The sequence below is a fragment of the Solanum stenotomum genome, chromosome 7 (assembly GCF_019186545.1).
Source record: "Solanum stenotomum isolate F172 chromosome 7, ASM1918654v1, whole genome shotgun sequence".
NCBI lineage: Eukaryota > Viridiplantae > Streptophyta > Magnoliopsida > Solanales > Solanaceae > Solanum > Solanum stenotomum.
The window spans coordinates 11,317,252-11,345,040 of NC_064288.1; the positions used below are offsets into that span (position 1 = coordinate 11,317,252).

The 27,789-nt window shown below is 34.8% G+C and overlaps 1 protein-coding gene and 1 pseudogene across 2 annotated transcripts in view; both read right to left on the minus strand.

Annotated features, from left to right (window-relative positions):
• Positions 1-27,789, minus strand: part of LOC125871845 (chromatin modification-related protein EAF1 B-like) — a 286,021-nt gene that overhangs the window by 135,491 nt on the left and 122,741 nt on the right. The window lies entirely within an intron of this gene.
• Positions 17,301-20,911, minus strand: LOC125869638 (putative disease resistance RPP13-like protein 1; annotated as a pseudogene).

Genomic DNA, 27,789 nt, shown 5'->3' on the forward strand with positions numbered 1-27,789 from the left:
CCAAGTTCAAGTTCTAATTTCAAGTTCAAGAAGTTCAACTTCAAATTCTAAGTTCAAGTTCTAAGTTCACATTCAAGTTCTAATTTCAAGTTCAAGTTCTAAGTTCAAGTTCAAATTCTAAGTTCAAGTTCTAATTTCAAGTTCAAGTCTAAGTTCAACTTCAAAATATGCTTTGTTTGGTCTAATTAAGTTCCCAAAATATGCTTTGTTTGGTCTAATTAAGTTCAATTAGTTCAAGATCTACAAAGTTAACGCTTAATTAATTAATCAATACTAATTAATTAAGTTCAAATTAAGTTCAAGTTCTAGTTAATTAGTTTATCAAAATTAAGTTTATATTAATTCCTAATTAAGTTTTCAAGTTATTATAAATTAATTAAGTTTAATATAGTTCTAATTAATTTATATATAGTTCTAATTAATTAAGGTCAATAAGATTTTCAAGTACTACAAAGTTCTAATTAAGTTCAAATAAAATCCAAGTTCTAATAAGAATAAAAATTAAGTTCTAATAAATTAAAGTCAACAACATTTCAAGTTCATATTCCTGATTAAGTTCAATTTATAGTAAATTCAAGTTCTAATTAATTATAAGTTGTAATTCAAATCCCTAAAATTTCAAATTCAAACTAGCTAGATAGTGTCCCAAATTCAAACTATTAGTCCTAAAATATCAAATATAATTCAAACTAGTCCTAAATTTCAAATTCAAACTAGTCTTAAAATCACAAATTCAAAGTACTCCTACAATTCAAAAATCAAACTAGTGCTAAAATCCCAAATTCAAAGTATTAGTAGTCCTAAAATCTCAAGTATAATTCAAACTAGTCCTAAATTCCAAATTCAAACTAGTCCTAAATTCAGAATTCAAACTAGTCTTAAAATCACAATTCCAAACTAGTCCTAAAATTCTAAAATTTAACTAGTGCTAAAATCCTAAATTCAAACTAGCTAGCTATTCCTAATCTCAAATTCAAACTATTAGTCCTAAAATCTCAATAATAATTCAAACTCTAGTTAGTCCTAAAATCCAAAAATCCAAAAATCAAACAAACTCAAATAATACCCAAATTCAAACAACTCCTTAAATTATAGCCTAATTCAAACTAATCCTACAATCCCAAAATAAAACTAATTAACTCAAGAAATACCCAAATTCAAACAAATCCTAAGATACCCTAATTCAAACTAACCCTAACATTAAAATTTTCAATTCACTCACTAACTACTAATCCTAATTCAAACTAACAATCAATAAACACAAATTCAATAAACTATTTACAAATAAATAGCTAACAAAATCAAAATATAGTTCAATTTGAATTTTTTTTTGTTGCATTATTAAACCCTAACCTTAAAGGAGAAGGAGAGATTGAAGAGAGAGGAGAGGCAGGCGGCGGCGGCGGCGTGGCAGCTCTGGAGAAGCAGGCGGCGGCAGCAGCGACGCAGTGGTGGTGGTGAGGAGTGGAGAGAAGGAGGAGATTTCACAATTGGGGAAATGGAGAAATGGGGGGAAATCGCAGATCTGTTTTTAGATATTTAATAAAAAGTGATGGACAACATCTCTATGTCCGTCGCTTTTTAAAAAAAATGTTTGACCAACATTTTGACCAAAAAGCAACGGCCTAAGAGACATTGTCCGTTGGTTTCTTAAAATATTTGACCAAGAAGCGACAGACATAAAGATGTTGTCCGTCGCTTATTTAAAAAATAATTAAACAATTAAAATTAATAAAAAGCGATAGACGGCATGGCTTTTTTTTAATTTATAAATAATTATTTTTAATAAAAAACGATGGACTGCGTCGCTATTTATAAAAAAAAAATTAATTATTGATTATATATATATTTGGCGCAAAAATCCACGAAAAAAGCGACGGACTAAGCGATTCCGTCCGTCGCTTTTAAAAAATATATATTTTAATTAAAAAGCGACGGACAGTGTGGCTAATGACGTCACTTTTTGGAGCGACGTCGTCCGTCGCTTTTACTTCCGTCATTTTTTAGTAGTGATTGACATTTTATTAACAAATGATACTAGGTTAGTTATCATTTGTGAAAAAAAAAAAAACAAATGACGAATAAATTAAATAAGTTTAATTTCCATCTCTCTAAAATAGAAAAGAAATTCATGAATTCTATTAAATTGATATTGTTAAAAGGATGATGATTTTTAAGTTTCTTTATTCAATTACATCTATTTACCTTAGTTTTTAGAAAAAAAATTATATTTCTACCTCAAATTCAAGTTTAATATAACGGAAAAGGGTCAAAATTGCCCCTGAACTATGTGAAATAGACCACTTATACCCTCCATTACATTTTGGGATAAAAAATACCCCCGCAGTTATCCCAGGAGACCACAAATACCCTCAAGAGTTAACACCCCAATTTTTTAGTGACGTGGCAAGCCACATGGGACTAATCCCTCCACCTAAGCATTGCCAACTAAGATTCACTACAAAAGAACTTGACTTTTAGTGGCGACAAAGTCGCCACAAATTCCCAAAATATTGCCACTATAGGTTATGAGTGAATTTTAGTGGCGACTAAGGCTTCAACAACCATTTGCTAGTAAAACCTATTTTTTCAACAAAAAAATATGATAATTAATTTTCGATTGCGACCTAATTTTCTAAAATAAATAACTTGCAATATCCATATTCAAAACATCCAATATTATTACGAAAAATAATCAAAATTACTTATTGATTCAAATCTCCTACTATATATATATAATGCATCATTGTACATTTTATACATTTTACATATGACATAAAAATAAAACATAGTGTCTTCAAACTCCTACTTAATCGATATCATATTTGGTTTTTTAAAAACAATGAAGAAAAAAACACAAAATTAGAATTTAATGTTAAAAACTTTTAGTGACGATTTTTTGGGCTTTTGTGGCGACTGTTGTTGCCGCTAAAGGTCTAGTTCTTTTGTAGTGAATCCTAGTTGGCAACGCTTAGGTGGAAGGATTAGTCCCACGTGGCTTTCCACGTCAACAAAAATTTGGGGTGTTAACTCTTGAGGATATTTGTGGTCTCTTAGGATAACAGCAGGGGCATTTTTGATCCCAAAATGTAAGGAAGGGTATAAATGGTCTATTTCATATAGTTCGGGGGTAATTTTGACCCTTTTCCGTTAATATAATTCACCATTTTAAAAGAGTTTATTTAAGTTAGTACATGAAAAAAGAGTTACGTTAAAATAAAATGAATAATAAATATAGGAAGAATTAAAAATAAAATAAAAATTTGTCTAATAAATTTAAACAAAGACAAATTAGAAAGAAGAAATGACATAAAAGAGAAAAATAATGAAAAAGGAGAAGAAGATCTAACCCCAAAAGACATTGTTAAGGTTTTCACGAGGTTGATCTTGAGCTGTCATTCAAGATTAACTACCTTTTCCTATTTCCATTTCTTGGCTACAATCACTTTTTCATAATATCACAATAGATAGCATGGCGAATAGATCAAACTTGAAATGCATTAAACAATGGTTTTCATCTTTCCCTCGGTGAAACACAACCGTTGCACCTAAAGATTTTAACTATTAATGTTCGAAATATTGAAGATAATATCTATGAGCAGTAACAATACAAATCCACGTCAAACATATTATGCTACGTCCATTTGTGACTGTGCCGCGACTTCTGCTAATATTACACATAGAATTGAGTAGGGGTGAATGTTAGTGCATTAGCCCTCCTAACAGACATAACTCCATTTCTGTCCACGCTCAAAATATCTTCCAAGGATGCACGAGTGTCCCAAAAAAATCCCTTAGAAAGGAGCTTCCTATATGGTTGTGGTCGTTGCTGCTGAGCTATCAACTTGTATGTTCTGTTCTAAGTAGATATGGATCACCTTTGGAATACTCAGCCTCCGGAAGAGGCACCTGCAATCATCCAAAATTGAAGAGTTGTGCAAGTTAGTGTTATAAAGTGACTTAACTACTTCATGGGCTATATTAACTTGCAGGGGCTGTAAATTATGCAAAAAAGTTATAGTCAATCCATGTAAGGGAGCAAGTAATTCAGCTTAGAAAACATTTTTGTAATTGAAATCAAAGAAGTAAATCCTAAAATCCATCGTTCGCTCCTATCCCTAAATACTCCCGTTCCTACAAAATTCATGTTATTGTCCACCATTGCATCTGTATTGAGCATGTAAATAGTTTCCTGGGATGGTTCTTATGTCACATACGGGAATTTTAGAGTGTCTTTGCTTGGTTGTACCTGCAAGCATCCAATATTCACATGGTAGATATTTAACAACACAGTTATTAATGAATAGTGGTTTTTGTTCAAAAATGAAATGGTTATGTTAAAGTATTGTACAGTTCACATAGTTAGTTACACAATTAGTTAGACAGTTAGTTAATTTGTTACAGAGTTAGTTAGTTCATATCGTACAAAAATTAGATTAGATATTTTCTATTTTCAGACCTATATAAAGACTTATTGATGCAATGGAATAAGCAAGCTTTTCATTTCACAAATCAACATCTCTGTTCTTCTCTCCTTATAGTTACTATTGTCAGAGGCTTCCATTGTTGAGCTTCCTGAAGCTCACAGTGCTGGTAATTCATAGCTTTCTCATGGTATCAGAGCAGGTCCAACTCTGAGGTATTCACTTTCCGCTTCATTTTTTTTGTTTTTCGTACTGGTTTTCTCCTTTCTTTTTCTCTCCGCGATCTGTCCATTCTTCTTTTTTGCTGGATCTATGGAAACTACTCCAAATTCTAGCCAATCTGGTGGTTCCACCGATCAATCTGGTGGTTCAACATTTTTTTCAATCGACTCTAATAGCCCTCTTTACATGCATCCTTCTGATAATCCCGGAGCCATGCTCGTACCAGTACAATTTGCTGGAATTGGTTATCGTTCATGGAGACGTAGTGTTTTGAGGTCACTATCAGTCAAAAACAAGTTAGGATTCATCAATGGGGATTGCCCACGACCTCAATCCAATCATCCTTCGTATCGTCAATGGGAATGATGTGATGATATTGTTACATCTTGGATTCTGAATTCACTTTCAAAGGAAATTACAGACAGTGTTGAATTCATTATGAGCTCTGTAGAATTGTGGAGGGAGCTGGAAGATCGCTATGAACAAACTAATGATGCAAAACTGTATCAAATTCAGAGGGAAATTAACTATCTGTCTCAGGGATCTCTCAATATTACGGGATACTACACCAAATTGAAAAAGCTATGGGAGGAACTTAGTACTTTGAATGTCATAGCTCAATGCAACTGCACCTGTGTCTGTGGAGCAAAGACTCTTATTCATAAAGCTGAACAAGATCGAAGGTTGATTCCATTCCTCATGGGATTGAATGACGTCTATACCGTGATACGTGGTAGTATAATCATGATGAATCCATTGCCCTCTATAGCACAGGCTTTCTCTCTTCTGGTTCAAGATGAACACCAAAGGGAAATCAATCCATCCAATCACTTCAATGTGGAGTCAAGTGCTTTACATGTTGGATCTGGTAGGCCCTCTCAACCCTACAGGACAAATTTTCACCAAATCAATCACGAAATCCTCCATACAAGGATAGGTTTTGTAACTATTGTAAGAGAGCAGGTCATATAATGGAGAAGTGTTATAGACTCCATGGGTATCCATCTAGTTTGAATCCACCTCAGAATAATCCTAGAGCTCCTCCAAAGCCTCCTCATAATAAAGGAACTGGACACATGACAGTAGCAAATGTTCATTGTGCACAAGACTTGGCTCATGGAAAAGAACCAGCAGTAAATCAGAATGAGGAATTATACAATGCAAATCTCCATATAGTAATGCATTACAGACGCTTAAGTATTTCATTGCCATGATAGAAAATCAATTTGAAACTACTATAAAAATAGTAAGAATAGACAATGGTCTGAAATTTGTTAATACAGAAACAACCACCTTCTTTCAAGCAAAAGGAATCCTTCATCAGAAAACATTCCCCTACACACCATAACAAAATGGCGTAGTAGAAAGAAAACACAAACATTTACTTGAAACTGCTAGGGCATTGCTATTTCAATTCAAACTACCTATTAAGTACTAGGGATAATGTATCTTGTGTGCTACATACATTATAAACAGGCTTCCTTCTACTGTACTAAATGATGCCAGGCCATGTGAAATTTTATACAAAAAGAAACCCCTTTACTCCCACATGAGAAACTTTGGTTGTCTTTGTTACCCCACTGTACCTACACCACATAGAGCCAAATTTGAACCAAGAGCCACTCCCCACATTTTTGTTGGATATCTTTATGAGAAAAAAGGGTACAAGGTCCTAGATATGTCCACAAAAAGAATGCATGCTTCTAGGGATGTTATTTTTTATGAAAATATTTTTCCTTTTCACAATTCTTCTTTTCCTACTTCATCTACTCCTTGTTTACAATTTCCTTCTTTCATTGATATCTTAGATAGTTCTGATAATCATGGCACACAAGGTTATCAAAATCAAACTGTATCAGATGGTTCTAATACTACATATAGTCCATCACCTGATCCTATAGTGCATTTACCCTCTCATTATATCCCTATGTTTGTTCCCTCCATGCATCCAGAACCTAGGAGATCCACTAGGAATCCCAAATTCCCAAGTCACATGCATGATTATGTCTGTATTATGCCACAACTCAAACCACCTAATCCTCAACCTCAACTCCTTGCCAATACTGCTACTTCTCTTAATGCCCTTTTCTCCAATCACCAACACATGGATCATAGTACTTTAGTTCCTAGTAGTCAAGATCTTGTGAGAAATGTTTGTATTGACAGGGAACCATTTTCATATGAGGAGGCTGCAATTGATCCTGCTTGGCAGGTGGCCATGACACAAGAATTTGATGCTTTGCATTCCAATCATACTTGGGATTTGGTTCCACTACCTAATGGCAAGAAAGCCATTGGTTGTAGATGGATCTATAAGGTCAAACACAAGGCAGATGGTAGTATTGAGAGACTAAAAGCAAGGCTTGTTGTCAAGGGGTACACAACAAGTAGGTATTGACTATATTGAGACCTTTTCACCTGTAGTCAAGATGACCACAGTCAGGGCTTTGCTGATTGCAACAGTTAAGCATGGCTGGACTATGTATCAGTTAGACATTAATAATGCTTTCCTTCATGGAGATTTTCATGAGGAGGTTTTTATGGATGTACCACCTGGACTTGCAGTTCAAGCCCTTAATTTGGTGTGTAAATTGAACAAATCCTTGTATGGACTCAAGCAGGCTAGTAGGCAATGGTATGCCAAACTCACTGAGGCTTTATGTTCTAGAGGATATGCTCATTCCATGTATGACTATTCTCTGTTCTACAAAAAGAGGGACAATTCAGCTGTTTATGTAGCTGTGTATGTTGATGATATAGTTCTCACAGGAACAACTGAAATTGCAGACCTGAAAGTCTATCTGCATAACAGATTCAAGATTAAGGATTTGGGGTTGTTGCACTATTTTTTGGGAATGGAGGTACTTCACACAGATCATGGAGTTGTAATTTCCCAGAGGAAGTTTGTTCTTGACATGCTAAAAGGGTATGATTGCTTACACATGAGTTCTTTGGCTTCTCCTCTTGATCCTAATGCCAAATTGAGAGCAAATGAAGGCAAAGTTCTTAGTGATGGAACTTACTATAGGAAGATGGTTGGAATACTGAATTTCCTCACAAATACTAGGCTTGATATTGCTTTTAGTGTTCAACATTTGAGTCAATTCATGCAGGATCCTAGAGAGTCTCATTTACAAGCTGCTTTTCATCTTCTGAGATATTTAAAGTCTGATCCTACCCTGGGTTTATTTGTCTCTAAGGATGCAGATTTCACCATTAAAGGGTATTGTGATTCAGATTGGGTATCTTGTCCAGATTCCAGGAAGTTTGTCAGTGGTTTCTTTGTGTTGCTAGGAGGCAGTCTAATAAGCTGGACGTGGAATAAGCAAGAAACTATTTCTTTATCATCTGCAGAGTCTGAGTACAGATCCCTCAAAAAAGTAGTAGGAGAATTGGTATGGCTGAGTAGGTTACTTATTGAACTGGATGTCCCTTTTTCGAAACCTATTTCAGTTTTTTGTGATAGTCAGTCTGCATTGCATATAGCCAAGAATCCTATTTTTCACGAGAGGACCAAACATATTGAGGTCGACTGTCATTATGTGAGACATGTTTTGCAGCAAGGACTTATTTCCTTGCACCACATTACTACACAAGACCAGTTGGCTGACCGGGATCAAACACTCTTCCATTCTTGACAATTTGGCAGTGTTGTATCTACCTCCAACTTGAGGGGGGTGTTAAAGTATTGTACAGTTCACATAGTTAGTTACACAATTAGTTAGACAGTTAGTTAATTTGTTACAGAGTTAGTTAGTCCATATCATACAAAAGTTAGACTAGATATTTTCTATTTTCAGATCTATATAAATATTCATTGATGCAATAGAATAAGCAAGCTTTTCATTTCACAAATCAACATCTCTGTTCTTCTCTCCTTATAGTTACTATTGTCAGAGGCTTCCATTGTTGAGCTTCCTGAAGCTCATAGTGCTGGCAATTCATAGCTTTCTCAGGTTACTTTGTGTCCAAATGAACCGTGGATAGAATGGTATGAAAACTCTGTAGGGAACATATTCAAGGAACTTGTTAGGGCAGAGATTGATAAGTTTATGCAGCCATTAAGAGCTCATACTAGATTAGTGTCATATGTAAGAAACTAAGAGCAGGTAGCAGGTAACGAAGTAAAGTTTCACTTGAAACGACATAAGACGAGGCTTTTCATCTCACTTGGTGATACATAACCATTGTACCTAGTTCTGAGTTCAACTTACATACAATTTACCACTCTACTAAGGAACAAGATAAAAGTTTATATTATCAACAAAAGATTTTGTGAAATTCTCTCCCCTCTCTCTAAAAATCTGAACTCTCAACGTTATTATAACGACAACTTACTACCGCTATGGCAGCTGAGCCACCGGTAGCTCATCTCCGACCACCGGACAAAGTCCATGAGGGACTCACAATACAAACAATATCAATCCAATAACAAACTCCCTCAAGTCCAGTTTACGCCATTGAGAAATCGGGTATTAACAATGAGAGTGGGAGGTCGATTTCGAATGAACAATGGTGTAAAATTCAAGAGATTATTATGTAAGTGAATGCTGGTTCCATTCGAATTGTTTCAACAAATGGAGAAAAATCAAACATAAGTGTAATGAAAGATTCAAATCTCACAAATGGGGGAAACTCCAATTCCAGGAATAGTGACCGGGAGAAAACAACAAATAATTATTTGGGGAGGATGTTAGTTGTAGTTTTGATGATTTGACAAACCCAGGGACCTTGTAAAGGGACCTGATACGATGAAAATATATGCACAACTGCCAGGCTGGAAAAAGTACAACTGGTTGGTGCACAGTTTCCAACTGTGGCAGAAGTGGCAGAAACCTCAGCCAATAGCATTGCCTCGAAGGTTGTGACTATTCCTATTAAAGATTATGTCCAATAGTCATAATTTTAGTTTTTGCAACTTGAAAACTCTCAAGAACTCTTGCAAAGGCTATTACTAAAGAGAAGAATCATCCTAAAGACAAACTCGAACCTGATTGAGCTGCAAGCTTAAGTGGTCTTAGGATTATTTCTTTTTTACTTACACTGTAAATCTGTTCCTAAATCTATAAAGGATTCAGATAGTTCATTTGGTAAAAAAGTCTAAATTAGTTGAGTCCAACTGATTTAGTGGGCAACCTTGTGTGTTGCTTAGTAAAAGTCTAAGTCATCCGGAGCGTGGTGGTTTAGTGGGCAACCTGTGTGTTGCTTAGTCAAATCCTAAGTTGTCTAGTGGTGATAGCTTAGTGGGCAGAGTAGAATCTACTTAGGCTCTTTAAGTAATAGAGTTATTACTTGATTGTGAGATTAATAACTTTTTCTCATGTTGTTTGTAACTGTTGTTCGCTTTTGCTTAAGGAAGATTAGTGAAAACAGTTGAAAATCCTATGTGACAGGTCGTGGTTTTACTCCGTTGAGCAAGGAGTTTTTCACGTAAACTGCTTGTGTTGTGATCGTGTTATTATTTACTCTTCGTTATTATTCTTGTTGAGTCCAGGGACCTGGTCCGTTGACTGATAGTGGACGCACGAATTCTATCAGAGAAGTAATCCAAATCAAAGTGACAAGGAGAACTGATCCGAAATAGAATGTTAGGTTACATAGAGGGGATGATGAAGTAACAATGTGCAAAAATACTTCCCAACTGGTGAATGTGGCTGGCAACGATGATATTCAAACTATGAGGAAACTCCGGAGCACGAAAATCAAAGTCAAGCTCAACACCAAACCAAACTTATAGGGACAATCAATGTCTCAGATTCAGAGATTGAGGAAGAAAATAACTTGAAGGCCTCATCAGAGGATCACACTGGTAAGCTTACTAATGCTCAATCTTCTAACAATATGTCCTAGCCTGCATAACCATGGGAGTGAACCTAATAAAAACAATCGAAAGGAAGGATGACGATGGCACCACGTGGGTATAGGTCGAGGTGAGAAAGATTTGAACTTATGTGGTTGCGGGGCTAGGTTGGACTTATGCGGTTTCTCGGAGAGGTGGGTTAGAATAGTTTTTTATAAAATTCATACGGTCTGACGATTATGGGTTATAGAATTGCTAAGTTTAAATTAAATTATTTTATTTGAACTAGGTAATAAACTCGAATAATCTTTCTAAACTTTTTAACAATCTTTCCAATATTAGATTGTTATAAGAAAAGAAAAAAAAGTAAATTTTAGTATGTTTTAAGAACATTTCAACAGAAATTAAATGATTTGACATTATTACGTACATATCTCAAGAATTGTAAAAATATAATAAATGATTAAAAATATCTTGATATCTAATCATTTTTTACTTTTACATAATTTATCATAATATATGTTTGATGATATAATTGTCTTGTTAAAACTGGGTGATGCTTTTATGTAGCGATTAAACATCACTTTTTCTATTTTTTTTGTACATAAAAATATAGATTATGATAATTTTATGGTTAGAATAACTCCTTGTGAAAGTAAATTTATGTGAAAGTTTTTGATAATTAGTATTAGCTATAAATAAGTTAAGACCATTAAAAATGTACACCACAACAACATAAATAAATTTTTTTAGAGACAATTTACTTGGCTGAGGTCAAACGTTCACCACTTTTCGTTATTGTTACTTTGTTAGTCTAACAAAATTATAGAAGAAGAAAAATAAATTTTAAACGACAGCAAAATAATATTGTTAACCATTTTAGAAACTCATTCTTTATTAAACTACTGCTCTGAAAGCCCTTCTAGATGCTTCATCAATGCAACTTTATGACTTTTTCAAAAATATGTATGTATAATTTTTTCATTATGAAAGTACAAGTAGATTAAAATGTTGGATTCTAGATTCATGTTAAAGAAACATTCTCGAACATTAAAAAATTAAAAATGAGTATAACCTAGATAACTCAAACACTCAGCAATGACTTGGGACATAAAGGACAACAAATCTATGTTAATAGACATCTTTTGTAGCTTAAGATATTACTTTAATTTAGAGCAGGTTTTATTTCATATTCTTCAAATTAAGCTTGCTGAAAATAGTCATAATTCACACCAAAAATATTTAGAAGAGCCGAATCAGAAGGACAAAAAGAAAAACACTAAAAGGATGAAAGTTTTGTCCAAGTAAGATCATATACATACCAAACGAAAAATAATCAATACAATTTTAAGGAGGCCACAAAATAGCGAGAAAAACATATATTAAAGGGAGTAAAGATAATAAATCATTCTAATAATCAGAAAAGTTCCTATGTTTTGAAATAACATACATCAAAAAATTGACTAACACTTCAATCAACTTTCAATCCTTAAAGTACTCATAATATCAACTGATAATGTTTAGTAAAAATAGATAACAACAACGAAAAACTAAAAAATTTGAGCATGCAAAATTATTAACTCTCGGAGGATTTTCTAATGAACACAAAATCTCATCCTTGTATGTGAAGGAATGACGTTGTTGATGAAGAAATTAGAGATTTGTAAGGGCTTTTTTTTATCGTACCTTCAACAGTTGTAGTAGAGAAACTTGCTTGAATACTCAATTAATGTTTGTTATTTAATTTGTACTAACAAATACTTATAACAATAATTTTGCAGAAACATAAACAATAAAGTTCAAAGCATGTACTCAAAAATAACAATTAATAATATAAGCATAAACTAATGATTGTAAAAAACATATAAGGATCTGTAACAATAGAATGAAACATAATGGAAAAACAAAACAATTGTGTCAGTGAGTCATTTAACAGGAGCAAAGTACACAAATATTTAATTGTCAAGAAGAAGAAGTTCAAAATTTACGTTGTTTTAAAATGAGACGAAATTCCTCTATTTATAGACAACAAAGGGTCGTGTGAACAAATGCTTATTGTGTCTTATTAGAGAGGTCACACCTCTTTGGAAAAGTATAAAACCCTTCGGGAAGGTCACAATCCTTCGAAAAGGTCACAACTTTTCATAAAAGTCACAACTTTTCATAAAAGTCGCAACTATTCATAAAACTCGCAACTTTTCATAAAAGACTTTTCAAAAAAGTCATAACTTTTCATGAAAGAGGAAGACTAATTTTGAAAATAAAATAAATTAAAACGGAATCCTGGTTTGTGATGGCGCCACGTAGACGGGTCTAGGGTTTTCTTTTATATATATATATATATGATTAAAAGATTTTTTTTCTCCCCTCTCTCTTTGCAGCGTGCCTTTTTCTTCTTCTTATAAACGTAGCTACTTTTTAATTATTTTTCTATGTAGCAAATTACTGTAATTATTGTAGCATGCCTTTTTAGTTAGCATGTCTGTTTATTTATTTTTCTCTGAAGCAAATTACTCTAATTAAAAAAATATATTTTTATGAAAGTAAAATGAAATAGAACTCTTTTTTAGTATTCATCGAAATAATAATTCTGCACCTTTTTCAACATAAAAAATTTATCAAAACTAAAATGATTTAAAATAAATAAATAATTCATTTGAATTAACTAAAAATAATCAGGAATCACGTGTCTCTTCATTTTTTAATTTAACTTGAAAGGCTTTGCAAAAAAGTAAAAAATTAAAATAGGGAAGAATAAGTTGACAAATGATAATAACGTGTTGGGTGGATGAAAATAACAAATTGTAATATGTGAAGCTGAATAGCTTGAAATCCTTGCAGGTTTACCCCGCAACCGCCCCGCTTGCCATCCTCAATGGGAAGGGAGATGTTGGGTTTGGGGAGGGGGGNGGGGGGGGGGGAGGGATCATGGTGGTTGGGAAGGAAAGGATATAGAGGTCGTTTTGTACAAGATATTAGAGAAAATAATGCATGTATTAGTTGTGTTATATATCTTAGGGAAAAATCATAAATTCCCCCTTGAACTTGTCCCGAAAAGTTAGTTACACGCTTAAATTATCATAGTGACCTACTACACACATATACTATTCAAAAGTGAATTTTCTTACCCCCTAAAACTCACGTGGCAAAAAATAAAATAAAAATAAAAAATAGGCGCGTCAGTTTGAAATTAAAGTTAAAAAAAAAGTTAGAATCTTTTTTTCCACCCCCACCCCTCACACCTCTTCTTCTTCAAACCCCACCCATTGTCCTCTTCTTCTTCATTCTTTATTTTCATCACACTTCTTCATTTTTTATCACAATCTTAAAGCACAATTTTTTTTGATTCACAATTATGTTAATTTTCATAAATTTGTTAGTGAATAAATGTATTTTATCTAGAAAAATTTTGATTGATTGTTTCTATCTTTTTCATTTTTTTTTTTTACTTTGTTAAAGAATTTTTGGTTGTTAATCAATTTTTGATTTTGGTGGTAATAGCAGCTTTATGGGTTTGGTGGTGATGGGTGATGGGTGGGGGGTGACAAACATTAAAAGAGGTAATTGAAGGTGGTGAAGAAGAAAAAAATTGATATTGATAATGGTGGTGGTGATATTTGGTGTTGGGTGACAAAGAAGAAGAAGAATTGAAGGTGATATAGTGGTGGTGAAGAACAAAATCAATAGTGAAGGTGGGCCGGATATGATTTTCCGATGAAATGAGAATTGAAAATGGGTGGGATTAGTGATGAAGAAGATACAATTATTAGAGAATTAAAATAATTAATTAGAGTAAAATATAGTTAACAAAAGAAAAGTTAATTAATAAAGAAAAGAAAAGAAAAAATTATAATTTATGACATGACGCTGACGTAGCGCTGATGTGGCAGCCAGTGTAATACACCACATAATGTGAGAGTGGTGTTACCCGTCTTAAGGTGGTAATAAATTCACTTTTGAGTAGTTAATGTGTGTAATAGGTTACCATGATAGTTTAAGCGTGTAACTGACTTTTCGGGACAAGTTTAGGGGGGAATCTATGTAAACCATAACGTTAACATTAAGGAATATTAGCACGGCCTCAAGACCAAACAAAATCATCCTTAGCTTCTTTAGGATCCGAACATCATTTCGAACATCTGCAAATTAAAACAAAGAACCAGAACAATTTTAAGTAGGCATTTGGACATGCGATATAAAATCGCGACATAAAATTATGAGATGAAATCAACGTTTGGACATGCGATTTTATGTTGATTTCATCTCAAGATTTCATATCATGAGATAAAATCTCAAATTCTTCAAAAAATCATGATTTGAGAATTTCAAATACAAAAATTGACCCACAAGTTTATAATTTATAAAAACTACCCTACATATATATCTACTAACAATTTATTTCATATGTAAATAAGGTTGATAATTCATATCATTACCTTTTAGACCGTTTATATCTCATATAATGATTATTCTCACTAACATAAAATTTATTATTACTTCAAATCAAAATCTACATTACCATATATATTCACCAAATTCATTGTTTTTTATCAAATATATTGACCAACCAAATTGATCAATAAATGACTCAAAATAACAATGTTGGTTCGTCTTCTTAGTCATATGATTGAGAAATGCAAGTTCAACGTGAGAAGACTGTCTTTACTATGTGGGAGGATTATATTAAAGACTAGTACACCATAACTAATTATGTTTTATTTTATTTTCTTATTGAATTAAAGCTTGATCAATAAATATTGTATTTTTTAAGAATATCTTTGCGATAGTGTATTATGTGATTTTATAAACTTGTGCTTATTTGGTGAGATTGTATAAAGAATTAGGACAACTTTAATACTTTTACAACTTATGAAGTTTTTATGTTTATGAAAAATATACAACATAAAAAGTTCAAATCGAATGTCCAAACAAAACTTCAACTTCATCTCATGATTTAATATCATGATTTTATATCGCATGGTCAAACGAATCCGTAGGAATAGTAACATAACCTCAAGATCAAACAAAGTCATCCTCAGCTTCTGTAAGATCTCTGAACATCATTTGTATGCACCACATCTGCAAAGCAAAACAAAGAACCACAAAATGGTTTTTAAGAAATTAATTTGAGAAAAATGTTTCTATCTTCAATTACGGTCGTTTGGTAGTTGATTTGGAAATAAATTATGCGAGCATTAAATTTTGTATAAGTAATATCATGTTTGATAGTTGGTTAAGAGGTAAGTTATTCATGTATAAAATTAATATGATATTTGGTTTACAATTTACAAATTCACGTAACTAATACATGTATTTGTTTAGTTGGAAACAAGTTATCCCATGATTAGTTATCCTGAGATTAGCTATTTTGGGATAACTTATCTCACCATGTATATAAGATAACTTATACCAGGAACTTAAACAAGGATATTCGGCTCACTATAACAGTAAAATCACCCCAGCATCGAAATAGAGACATATGATAGCCAAGTGATTATTAGCATCAACAACATCAATATTAACAATCTATACTAATTTTAGTTTGTCGAAGAGTCCAGAAGTAGCTTGAAACATAATCGATCAATTACACTGTATAGTGATTTTCTTTATTTTTCTACCATTCAAGGGGATCTCTTCAACGGTTTTAATATCTTCGTTAGCGGTATAAGCGCTTAAGATGCATTCAATAATTAAATTATTGTTAAGATGCATTCACAGTTCAAAGGAGAGAACCATGCTCACCCAGAAAACTTCAGGAAACATCGAAAATTAAATTGTAAAAAACATTCATAAAACAAATTAGAAATCGAAAAAGTAACACAAACAGAAATCGTGTAAAATAATAAAATCAACATGCCTTTAGAGAAATATTTTCTGATCAAATTGAAGAAAGTAAATTAAACAAAGAGGAGCCAAGTCTGTAACATCTAATTTACTCTGACACACTTTATAGTTGTTATAAGATAAAATTTTTAAAATGTGTAAATGAAGCATCACAATTAGGAGCTACGGGAAGCATTTCTAAACAAGGAAAATATAAATTTATACCTCAGGAAAAGTTCTCAGCGGTGATCCATATCAAAATTAATACCATGGAATTTTTTATCGCGACTTTGTATTCTTAAAAAAAAAATAATATCCATATCATTGGACGTTTTTCCTTTTCAAGGTTAGAGCAAACATATGCATAAACTTGAGTAAAAAATTAATGCAGTGAAATGTGAATTAGGCGACATCAACTTAGCAAGCACTTCATAAAGGCATTTGACAATTTCTCATCTTCTATAGAATCAAGGCATGTATTATAACTCAATCAGAAGACATGTAAAAACTAAAGATAGAAGAAGATCAAGAAAAATGAAAATTTTGGATCAACAGATAACTTTATATAACATGGCATAAATAATGGAAGCAAGCATTCAAAGTTGTTTTCACTTTCTTTAAATTTGAAGCTGATGTAACTCTTATCAATGTCTTGGCTACCTGATTGAGAATGTGAGGTTGCATTTCTTAGACCCTAACATATATTAAGCAATCAATTTTCTTGAGTAAATTATCTCAACTCCTACCTATACTAGATTTCTTTTACAAATATAAAGATTTCATCCTGATCTAAAGATATTTTGTCGACTTCACAGAAGCAATAGATGGTACACAATGGTCAAAAAGAATTAACAAACAAGCAAAGAGAATTAACAAACAATCAAAATATACCAAGGGAATAGAATAACTTACATCTATCGGAGCAGCACTCATTTTAATGGTTCTCCCAATCAATAATTATGATTTGAACAATAGACATTCCACACTGCTCAACAAGGTTTTAAAAAGGAAAAGAATCAACAAAAATGAAGTCAACAAAAATAAAAAGCTTCTGATGGAAAAGAATAACTTACATCAGTTGGAGAACCATTTCTTTTAATCATCACAGGTATTCCCAATCGATCTCTATGATGGGGCTGAATCATTAATAAAAACCTAAATATTGCTGATGCTTTTAGGTGTTAAATTTATTGGGAGGCAAACATTTGTATTTTTGATACATAGGAAACAAACCTTGTGTATGGTACACCTTTGAATTCTATTAGAGTTTTGAATTCGATAGTGGACATGTGCATCACTCTAAACTGACTGAAAAGGGAAATTACAAGTATACATGAATTGCTATTGAGATGAAAGTTCAAGCGATAAAAATATTCGAGTAAGATATGTAACATTAATTGCTATTGAGATCTAAAATTAAAATCATTCTAATCTGAAGATGATTTCTCAGTTTCAGAGTGGCAATAGACGCTCCATACTGCGCAACAAGAATGTAATAAAGAAAAAAATTAACATAAAAGCAAAGGAAGTTAAAAAAATAGAAGGCTTATGAGGAAAAAGAAAAGCTTACATTTGTGAGAGCACCATTTGTTTTAATCATCACAGGGATTCCCAATCGATCACTATGGTGGGAATTTGAGCAATTTCTGGCCAGTATTCCCCCTTGTCAAATTCTAGTAGTGGTTTGAGCAATGGGCAGTTGCAAATAGATAGTTTAGATAGGGAAGAGGGCATTCCTTTTAGTGGAAGGGATTGGAGATTAGGGCAATGGAAGATCTCCAGCTGAGAGAGGGAGGAGGGCAGTGCTGATTCGGGAAGTGATTGGAGATTAGGGAAATCCCTGATTTGTAGACTTTGAAGCGAAGTGAGGTGCAAAAAGGAGGAAAACTGGCCTTGTTCCAGCATGGACTGAATTTGAGGTAAATTACCCTGAATACCTAATAGATATTGAAGAGAGGTGAGGCTTTTGAGAAGTTGGCTGCTTAATGTTTCAGATTCTCTATGCTAAGGCTTTGAATAGAGGAAGGCAACTCCCAACTCTCAGCACCAACAATCTCTTCATCACTGCCATCATGTACCATGGACAACTCTGTGAGACAGGGGAGTCTCTGTAAACACCACTCCTTTCGGCCATTCACCAGTTTCTTGCAATTTCGGATACAAAGGAGTTGTAAATTGAAGGGCAATCCTCCTTCAGGAAAGGACTCTATTTCTGGACAATCAAACAGATATAGTTTCTTAAGAAATGGAAGGAGTTCCTGCATATGTTCTGGCAGACGCTTCAGCTTATAGCATAACTTAATTTTCAGTGACGTCATCTGGGTCCCCCCACATGCCACCGATAGTTTTTCAATATTCTCACAATTCCAAATAGTGAAACTTTCAGTGGCAGTAGGAATCAAAAATCTAGTAAGGTTGTGTCAATACTCTACCCACAATTTGTGTGCTCTTGGGAGCAACTCAGGTGATATATCATCTATATAATCACATGCATTCACTCTCAAAACCTCGAGAAACATGCTCATCTCACCAACTGGGGTATCCAATTTCAATTTCTGGCAACCAGATATGCATATTGTCTTCAAGGTAGTGGACAATGTGCTAAAAGGTAAGGAGGTAACAGAGTTACAATCCCAAATATCTAATTCCTCAATCTCCTTCATTCCCTCAAGTTGGGAGGTAAATAGTTGAGCATCATCAAAAAGAACTCCAACGTTTGGACAACCAATAACTTCAAAACTTTTTAAACTTGAAAGTTGGATGGGTGTCTCCAAACTGAGTTCAGGGCAATTTTAATGAAAGGCTTCTCAATTGTAGGAAACTCTCCACTTCCTAGTAGGTGCCATTGCTTCCACTCCGGCATATCTTCAAATCTAAGTTCCACAAGAGAGTTAAAAGGCTTTTTGGAGGACAAACTACCTTAGAGTTCTTCCGTTACCTCTGTTATTCCATGCATCCCTCTAATCGAAAGGAATTTTAAACAAGGGAGTTCTCCTAGTGCTGGCAAGGAATAGCAGTTCTTGCAGTTATTAATAGACAACAGTACTAGCTTAAGAAACAAAGGATCAGCTAGCCAATTGGGAAAGTTTGTCCCTCTATATCCAGTGATTTTGACTTCTTTTATGTTCTTATGTGGGCGTAGCTCATCAAGTATGTCTCTTTTTGTTTGTGAATTGTCAGCACTAATACTTTCACTCCACTCCAATGATAACTTGTCAACATGATTCTTCTCCCTCATCTTTGCCTTCACAGCTTCCCTTCTATCAACTACATTTTGCAACTCTACAACTGATACAGATCCATACAAGTTATGTGCTTCACCCAAATCTTCCATTCTCAAACCACCACAACCACCTACAAGAAGCTTGGCTCCCACTAGCACATGGAGACTTTTCAACTTGCTCAGATGTAGCGGCATCTTCAAGCGACAAGTGTTGCTTATGTCAAGATGACACAAGTTAATCAACTTCTCCATCTGCAGCGATAGCTCCTCAAGATCAGCAACAAGATGACAGGAGAAGTGTCTCTAGGTTATACAACACACAAATGGAATCTGGCAACCTTATAATCTTTGTCCGAGAAATATCCAAAAATCTCAGGAGGTTTAATTTTATGAACAAGTCATTTGGCAACTCAACAATCTCATAGTGTGACAATGATAATGCCCTTAAGGATGTTAGTCTTGGCAATATGTTATGCAGCACCCACTTGCTTAGCTTAATGTTGTAATAATAGAGCTGGATATTGATTGGAACTAATGTCCTCAGCTGCTCTGATTTAAAGAGTGATTTCAATTTCTCAAAGTCACCATCATTTCCTATTGAATAGGACATGTGCCGACATTGTTCCAACATGTGCGATCCTTTGTTCTCTTCCAAACTTATACAAAGATTTGAAGATGCAATTTGGGCCAAATCATTGACAAGGTCATGCATTAAGAATTCCTCTACATCTCTTTCAGAAGACTCTGAGCCATTTCGAACAGTGATCTTGATCTCAACTCGAGAAAGTATTGGTTACCAGAGTGCAACTGATGTACAAGACCATTAGCAATCCAAAGGTGAATAACTTGGTCTTTGCGAAATTGATAATCTTTAGGATATATTGCACAATAAGCAAAACATTGCTTCAAATGTGCAGGAAGATCATTGTAGCTCAACATCAACGCTGGTAATATACCATTCAAACAACTTGGCAGCTCCCATATTTCACTTCTTAAAATGTCTCTCCACTCATCCACCTCTGATTTGCAGCATAAAACACCAGCAAGTGCCTTTAGAGCTAAAGGCAACCCTTTGCACTTGTCTGCAATTTGTTTTCCAATCTCTTCAAGTTATGGATGTTCTTTAGGATCCCTGTTTTCTAGTGAATGTCATTTGAATAGATCCCAAGAGGCTTCATCAGACAGAGTCCCCACGTTGATTGCCTCACAACCCATCATCAAGGCAACACTCTCTTTATGTGTCGTCACAATGATCTTACTTCCTATATCTCCTTGTACAAAAACATTTCTCAAGTCATCCCACTCATTGTAGTTGTCATTCCACACATCATCCAGAACAATAAGAAACTTCTTTCCCTTTAAGCTTTCCTTCAATTGGACTTTTAGCTGATTAAGATTGTCATCAGCCTTCAAGTCAAATGTGTTGGGAATAAACCCGCAACAGAAATAATATTTGCGGTAATAAAAACAATAAAAGCGGAACACAACAATGCGGTTAATCAACAAGAATAAAAAAGAGCAATAATGACACCAAGATTTTACGTGGAAACCCTCCTGAATAAGGGAAAAACCACGGCCCGAGAGGAGCAACTGATATCACTATAGTAAGGATTTTTACACTTGTAGGTCTGAGTAAAAACTCCAAACACCACTACACACTTCAAAAGAAATAACCTTCTTTTGATTTTTCCACCTCACTACAATATCGCTCACACTCTCTATTTTTTCCTCACAGACTAATTTTTGTTGTGATGCCTCACTCTTCTTTTCTCTCCTTTTGTTTTTTTGGTGCATTTTGAGAATGTAGAAGACTCCCTTTATAGATAACAAGTGCAGTATTTTTCCAACTATGCTACAGAAGAAACACAATCTTTTCTTCTTTACAGCTTACCAACCTTTGAAAAAATCTACACATGTATATCCAATATCTTCCAAATCTGCCAAACTTTTGACATTGTGAGATTTGGCAAATGGAGATGGACCCCACAATCTCCCCCTCCAGACCCATTCACCTGAAAGAGGTAGCTCTAAGTTTCTAGCTTGAGTGCATGCCGACAAGTTCTTTGCATAGCTCGAACTTGTCTCTTGATACCACCTTGGTCAGCATATCCGAAGGGTTTTCACTAGTAGGGATCTTCATGACATGCATAGATCCATCCTCTATCTTTTCACGAATCTAGTGATATCTCACGTCGATATGCTTCGTCCTTGCATGATACATGGTGTTCTTGCTCAAGTCTATTGCACTTTGACTGTCACAATAGACGACATACTCCTTCTGATGCAATCCAAGTTCCTGAAGAAATCGTTTCAGCCATACCATCTTTTTGCCAGCTTCAGTAGCTGCAATATACTATGCCTCAGTTGTAGAGAGTGCGACACACTTCTGCAACTTTGACTGCCATGATATAGCTCCCCTTGAAAATGTAAACAAATATCCAGTAGTGGATTTTTTGTTATCGAGGTCACCTGCCATATCAGCATCTGTATAGCCCTTCAAGATTGGATCAGATTATTCAAAACACAAGCAGTGCCTTGTGGTACCTCTTAGGTACCTGAGTATCCACTTAACTACCTCCCAGTGTTCTTTTCCAGGATTTTCAAGGAATCTGCTAACAACACCAACTGCATGAGCAATATCAGGTCTTGTACACACCATTGCATACATCAAACTCCCCACTGCTGAAGAATAAGGAACTTTGTTCATTCCCTCTTTCTCCTCTTTTGTTGTAGGACACATCTGTTTGCTCAACTTCAGATGACTCGCAAGAGGCATGCTAACAGGTTTAGCACTCTTCATGTTGAAGCGTTCTAGTACACGTTCAATGTACTTCTCTTGAGATAGCCACAACTTTCCTTTTGTTCATTCTCGAACAATTTTCATCCCTAGAATTTGTTGTGCCGGGCCCAAGTCCTTCATGTCAAATGACTTGGACAAATCCCTCTTCAACCTTGCAATCAAATCTTTGTCTTGTCCTACAATTAACATGTCATCCACATACAACAATAAAATAATAAAATTGTTGTCAGAAAATCTTTTGAAGTATACACATGGATCAGAATAGGTCTTTGTGTACGTTTGACTTTTCATGAAGTAAAACTTTTTGTACCATTGCCTTGGTGCTTGTTTCAACCCATAAAGACTCTTATTCAATTTGCACACCATGTGTTTCTTTCCAGATACTTCAAATCCCTCTGGTTGTTCCATATAAATCTCCTCTTCCAAATCTCCATGAAGAAATGCAGTTTTCACGTCCAATTGCTCCACTTCAAGATCTAGGCTAGCTCTCATGTTATGCATGAGAATTTGATTGACCCTAAGACTGACCCTAGACCTCCTACTACCTCTAAGAATGCTGATCCAGTCTCAGTTACAAGAACAAACTGATGATATCATTGGTATTGAAAAGGCTACTAAAGATGATATGCTTGATACTGAAAAGAGAGAGGAAGATATGGTACATATTGATTATATTGAAGGTACACCTTCTGAAGATCCCACTATATCTACCAGTGTGAATGTCCCTAAGCAGTCAAGTATGCAACAAAGATCAACCTACCAACCAACTCAAAATGATGGTTCAAAACAGCAGACACAGAGAAAAAGTCCCCAAATGCTCAACAATAAATCTAAGCTGGCTCTCAGTAAGAAAAAGAGAGATGCTATAAAGAAGAAACAAGCAATGGAAGAAAAAAGAAATGTTGAAATGCATCAGAATGTGGACTATGAGTTGGTTAAGGAGCAAGTAGGTAGCCATGCAGTTCCCCTCCAGACCAAAGATAATCCTTGTGAATTGTGATAGTAATACAACTGAGGACAATAATGATGATTATAGGGTGGTCAATTATGAAGAAGAGTATGATCCTGATCAATTGGAAGAACATGAAGATGATGATGAAACTAGTGCTCATCTACTGAAAGCCTTTGGATCCACCATGAATTCTGACTGTCAGGATGAAATTCAACAAGTAACTCAGAAGGCAGGTTTATCACCTAGAGGTCAAAAGGAGAAGAAAGAGAAAAACATACAAAATATTATCAGCAACTCTGCTAATACAATTACTGCCAAGAGTAACATCAACACCAGGTCCAAATCCCAAAAACATTGATGATTAGTACAATTAGCTGGAATGCTAGGAGTATTAGCACTCAAGGTGCTTTGGATAGACTCCAAAAACTTGAGGATTACTACAATCTCTCCATGATTGCAATTCTTGAACCCAAAACCAATAAACATCAGCTCAACTATTATAAAATCAGCTTAGGATGGACAATGCTACTCCCAATTCCAACAGTAAGATTTGGTTATTTTGGAACCAAGATGTTGACTGTAAAATTTTGGATCAAGATGAACAGCAGGTTACTTGTGAAGCTAAGCATGTAGCTTGGCAGACTTCTTACCTCCTCACTTTGTCTATGCTAAATATAAAGATCATATGAGAAGAGACCTATGGGACAAGATGCTTCAATTTTCTAGATTGGACAAACCTTGGTGCACTATAGGAGATTTCAATGTGATCAGCCATATTGATGAAAAGATGGGAGGACTACCTTACAACATGAATAAATTTTTTGAATTCATTAGTGTTATTGAAGCCAGTGGACTAACTGACTTGGGATTCCATGGACAAATTCACTTGGTGTAATCACAGAGATGGTGAAGCTAGAATTTGGAAGAGACTGGATAGAGCTATGGTCAATGATAAATGGATAGAGGTGTTGCCTATGTCTAATATCACTCACTTAGCCTCAACTGGTTCTGACCACTGTCCCCTGCTTCTGGAAAGTGTTGACAGAAATACCAATACTAGTAAATACTTCAAATTCCTACATTTTTGGGTGGACAATCCAAAGTTTCTGGATATTGTGAAAACTTGCTGGGAAAGACCAGTTGAAGGCAACCTATGAGAATTTTTCAGCTAAAATTGAAAAGAGTGGCCAATACTCTTAGTAACTGGTCTGGACAGGAATATGGAGATATTTTTAACAATGTTAAGGAGTATGAGGAGAAGGTTAAAAGTGCTGAAGCAGATATCATCAGATTATTGCTCAATGCATCAGATACTTAGAAATTGAGCAATCCACTCTCAAACAAAAAACTCAGCTGCAGTGGTTTAAAGATGGATATGCAAACACCAAGTATTTCCATGCTATTATCAGAGGCAGGAGAAGTAAGTTGTTTATCCACAAAATCAGTGATTATCATGGTAATACTATCAAGGGGGATGAGAATATTGCAAGTCCTTAGATGCCTTCCTAGCATGATCACTGGTCTACAAAAGAAGACTTATTACTTATAAATTATATTTAGGAAAATGGTGAAGGTCAATGGAGAAACTTGCCCAATAAAGCTGGTATGCCTTTGCACTTCGAGTTTTATGTTGATCAGACTCTTTAAAAATGTTATCGTATTTATGTTGGATTTTCAGAAATGTACTATTATAGAAAGATTTGAGACGTATTTGTTGATTCTTTGAAAAGTTTGAATAATATAGTTCAAATTTATGTTTTATGTGTGTTGATTTCTAGAATCTTGTTTGGCTCTTAAATACTCATAATATGGGGATATTATCGACTTTTGGTCAAGCTCAATTCACATTGTTAAGAATATTGTTTAATGTTTGTCATTTTATTTGGGGTGGAAGTCATTTTTAGCATTTGATAACCTGATCAATGAGGAAGTCCTTAGATGCATTCCAAGCACGATCACTGAGTATCAAAACCAAAAACTCCAGGCCATGCCAACAAAAAGGGAACTGAAACAGGCTATCTAGTCAATGAGTGTTAATTCTGCAGTTGTTCCTGATGAAATGAGTGGCATGTTTTTCCATTCCTGTTGGGATATCATCAGTGATGATCTCATTAACATGATACAACTATTTTTTTTGTGGCCACAGTATTCCTAAATTTATTTCTCATGCTTGCCTAGTGTTACTCCCAAAAGTGAATCATCCTAATAAGTTTTCTGAATTCAGACCTATCTTCCACAGTAATTTTACCAACAAGGTTATTTCTTTTATAACCGAGAAATCCGTGTGACCTGCCCTTCAGACCAATTACAGCCTTTTAAACTCGGTGGATAATGGGTCCCCCCTCTACCCTTCTCCATTTAAATAACATGCTTTGCTTTGCATGATGTGGGGCATGAACCTGCGACCTAAGCCACAGATCCTCCACCTTTTGCCACTCGAGCTACGCCTTGGGGGAACCAACAAAATTATTTCCAAGATGCTATATCTCAGATTAGCCCCCATCATGCCTCGTCTTATTTTTGAGAACTAGTCTAGATTTGTTCAAGGAAGGAGTATTTATGAAAATATTATGCTAGCTTAGGAGCTTATTCACGATATAAATAAACCCAAGACAGGAGACAATGTGGTCATAAAACTTGACATGGCCAAAGCTTATGACATGGTTTCTTGGTCCTATACATATCTAGTTATGAGAAGAGTGGGTTTTGGAGAAATGATCATTGACATGATTTGGAGACTTATGTCAAACAATTGGTACTCTATCATTATCAATGTTTCTAGACATGGTTTCTTCCATTCTACAAGAGGTCTCAAGCAAGGTGATCCTCTGTCTCAACTCTCTTTATCATTGGTGCAGAGGTCCTTACTAGGATGCTAAACAATCTTCATCAACACTATCTCTATAAGGGCTTTCATATGGAAAGAAATGGTCCTCAAGTAAATCATTTGAGCTTTGCAGATGATATAATAATCTTCACATCAACTAGCAAATACTCTTCGAAGCTTATTATGCTATGCAGATGTATGAAACAACTTCTGGACAGCTTATGAACAAGGAGAAGAGTCAGCTACTTATTCCAGAAAAAACACCTCCTGATATCATTGAAAGAACTAAAGCTATTACTGGTTTTAGTCACACTTTTGGGCCAATCACATATTTGGGTTGTTCTTTAAATATTGGTCGTCAAAAGATTATTTATTTCACTGGCATGGTGGTTAAAGTTATTGCCAGAATCAAAGGATGGCAAACCAAAATGTTAAGCTATGGGGGCAGAACTACTCTTATCAAATCTGTCTTATATTTAATTCCCATACATCTGCTAACTGCTATCATCCCTACGACTACTACCCTCAAACAGATTAGGTGTAGCTGACTTCTTTTGGTGGTGGGTGAAGGACCAAAGAAAATACCATTAGGCATCTTGGGAAACTCCAAGTTTTCCTTGTGAAGAAGGTGGAATTGGTATGAAGAATCTTGGCAATATGTGTTTATCTCTGCATTATAAACAATGGTGGAACTTCAGATCCAAAAAGTCCCTTTGGGGTAACTTCCTCAAAGCCAAATATTGTCAAAGAGCAAATCCTGTCATTTTTTTTTTATATCAGTAACTTTGTATCATATCAAGGATCAAAACAGTACTTGGGTAGTACAGAAACCATATTTACAATAGAGCTCTAGTGTCTTTCCTCTCTAGCTATAAAGAATCTAGAACATCTATGATAGACATAGTATCATTAGAGTAAATTTGATTACACCAAAAACATAGCTGCAAGATGAAGTTCAACTTGATCTTCTGCACATCATTCTCTAAGCTCTCAAAACATCTGGAATTCCTCTCTTTCCAAATTGTCCACCAGATACAAGTTGGGACAATTCTCCATCTACTCATATCCTTAGCATGTGAACATGTTCCCTCCCACCGGCTAAGAGTCTCTGTTATCTTTCCCGACATTGTCCATGCTATACCCTTATGTAGGATGATTCTCTACAAATGAGTTGTGAATGGACAATGCAGAAATAGATGGTTGACTATCTCAGCTGTTTCTTTACACAGGAAGCATCTTGAGCACAGTGTCATACCTCTGCTCATCAAGTTTTCCAGTGTTAAAAGTGGCCTCCTTTGCTAGTAACCATACAAAATTGATACCTTGTGGGGAACTTTTATCCTCCAAATATGCTTCCATGGCCAGTTTGCTATCTGGTGGTTGGACTGGTTCATAGTTTTATATGCAGCATTAACCTTAAAAATGCCTTTGGAGTTGCCCTGCTACCATAAATGATCTTCACCAGCTTGAACCCCAGGAATTTGATCAAGTTTGCTGAGGAAATCAGCTACTCTTTGAACCTCCCAATCATTGAAATGTCTTCTAAAATTCAAGCTCCACCCGTCAGATATCCACATTTCAGCTATAGTTTTCTGTTGGTGAAGGACTAGGTTGAAGATATCCGGAAAGACCAGTTCCATGATACCAATCTCATGCCAATTATCCTTCCAAAATCTAGTTTTGTTTCCATTTTCCATTTTGATTCTTGATTGAGTTTT